This window comes from Chrysochloris asiatica, unplaced genomic scaffold, assembly GCF_000296735.1.
Source record: "Chrysochloris asiatica unplaced genomic scaffold, ChrAsi1.0 scaffold00260, whole genome shotgun sequence".
Classification (NCBI taxonomy): Eukaryota; Metazoa; Chordata; class Mammalia; order Afrosoricida; family Chrysochloridae; genus Chrysochloris; species Chrysochloris asiatica.
Window position 1 is genome coordinate 3,388,657 of NW_006408778.1, and position 2,515 is coordinate 3,391,171.

Consider the following 2,515-nt stretch of genomic DNA (forward strand, 5'->3'; position numbering starts at 1 on the left):
AATGTATGCTTGCAGCCATTTCTGTATTACCTTTAGTAAAACTGTACTTGCATGGGATATCAAAGATATTGTCCGATGATTTCCGCATTCCGTTGGGTCACCTCTCTTTGCAATGGGCACAAATCCAGATCTCTTCCAGTCAGTCAGCCAGATGGTTGTCTTCTAAATGTCTTGGCTTAGATGGTTTCAAATACCCCCTTGGCCTCCAGATAAAAAATGTCTTTTTTCCTTCTTTTCCTAAGTCTCCTGAAGTTCACCTTACAGTTAGTTACCCACTCATTCTGAAAGCCAACTGAAACCTTCCAGCCCCATGGACTGGTATTGGCATTTCCAGGCACAACATGGAATGCCCCTTGTTGTGCCATGGTGTTTCCTGTCCCAGGGACACTCACTCACACTCTCTTCTCTCCAGGTGTGCTTTGCCTGTGTAGAAGGCCAGGAGTTCCACCTTGCACAGCTGTGTGGTCATTCATGCAGATGAGCTGGAAGAACTGATGCACTGTTACCAGGTAATAATGGAGCCCTGGTGGCACTATGGGGTAACTACTGAGCTGCTAACCACAAGGTCAGCAATTTGAACCCACCAGTTGCTCAGTGGGAGAAAGATGAAGCAATCTGCTTTGGTAAAGATTAACCATCTCAAAAATCCTATGGGACAGTTCTGCTCTGCCCTGCAGGGTCACCATAAGTTGGAATCAACTTGACAGCAGTGGGTTGGGCTTTTTGGTTTTTAGTCTCTGGTTGGAGATGACTCTGTTGATAATGAGAGTCATGAGTGACACTGAAATACTCCTAATGAAGGGGAAGCAGTCATTCCCTGAATATGGGGTTATCACAGTATTGCATCATCCACTACTGTGCATACCATGGAGTCAGTTCCAACCTTTCGGGGATAGGATTACTAAAAGCTTTAGAGAGAAAAAAAAAGTTTGCCCAGGACAGGGAACCCCAGAGAAGTCCCTTTGGAAGCATAGGAGCACTATACCTCTGTATTGTGCTTGTTGCTGTTGTTGTTGTTAACTGCTGCCAAATTGGTTCCGCCCCATAGCGAACCTATATGGGGTTTCCAAGGCTGAAATCTTTGCCAGAGTAGAAAGCCTCATCTTTCTCCCATGGAACAGCTGCAATTGAGCGACAAAAAGATAGACATCAGCATGTTTAGGGATTCAACCCTTCACCCACCTGGCTTCTGTAGCTATGTGGTCATACCAGGTGCAGTGAATCAAGATAGATCCTTAAAATATTTATTTGTGGAGGACACAATCCATAAGAGATGCTATGTGAAAACAGTCAAGGATGACTCCATATATTTTTGCCTTAAATATCTGCAATTATTTAATCTGTAAGTGCAGTTACTATGACTGGAGATGGGGCAGACTGAGTTCTATTGGGGACATGCATGAGCTTCCAGGTGGATGCTCAGAGGTGTCAAGCAGATAGTTGAGAAGATAGAGGCTGGTGTTCAGGGAAGAAACCCAGATGGAGACAGGAAGCAGAATTGTGGCCATATCAATGTCTATAAAGACGCAAGAAGAGAAGATTCCAGTGACTGAGCGTGCGACCTCCCACATTACCAGGCTGAAAGGGAAGGATCAATGAAAGATGACTGAAGAAGAAATCCAGAAGCCAGTAGAGCAGAGTGGTCAATGACTCGGGTGCTGATGAGGGGCAGATTTCAGGAGGAGATCAGAGGGTGTAGCCACTGGTGACCTTGAGTCATGGGGACAGAACAAAGCTTGATTGGGTGACCTCAGAGAATAGAGAAGAGGATCAGGAACAACTATTTGGAGGTGTTTTGCTGCAAACAAGGAGTAGGAAACTGGGATGGGGATAGAGAGGCTATTTTAGGGTGGAGGAAGTAAATGTATGGAGAGAACTTGATGCAGAAGAGAAAATGGGGATGGGCTGGAGTAGTGGCCTGAGATGGTGATAGGGCTGGGAGCACAGACACTCTGTCTGCAGCCAGAATGGGTGGCCAGAGACTGATGGAAAGGTGGGTGTGGAGGCTTTCATCTATCAATGTTTTCTCAGCCAGAAAGAACAAGGTCAAAAGCTGAGGTGAGGATGGGAGGGAGTGTTGCAGGCCTCCTGAGAAAGTGAGAGAAGGTGAAGGAGGCCTCTTGGAAGTGGTCTTGATGCTGCCCTCTTGTGGTGAACATCCTGAATGGTGAGAAGCCATCAGCATGGCTGGGTGCTTCTTCATGCCTAGCACAACAGGCAGCTGTAACCAGGGAGCCAGTCCAGTCAAAGTGGACAGGCTCAAAGGGAAGAGAACTCATGAGGGGAGGGTAGTGAGACAGTGAGGTGGGGGCCTCTTAAGTGGAATTAAAGGCATGTTGGCATCAGGTTCCCAGAAATAATAAACTATAGAGGGAGGACCATAAAGCTACTTATCTTCAGATTCTGTTTACCCCGTTTCCTGTTTTAGTTTTCTCATATTTCCTTTTGGAAAAGAGGGCAATGCTTAGTAAACTTGGCAATTACAGTGAGGAGAGAACTGCTTTTTTTTTTTTTT

The 2,515-nt window shown here is 46.0% G+C and overlaps 1 pseudogene; it reads left to right on the forward strand.

Moving 5' to 3' along the window:
- LOC102827731 overlaps window positions 1-2,515 on the forward strand; it is a 32,334-nt pseudogene that overhangs the window by 10,348 nt on the left and 19,471 nt on the right.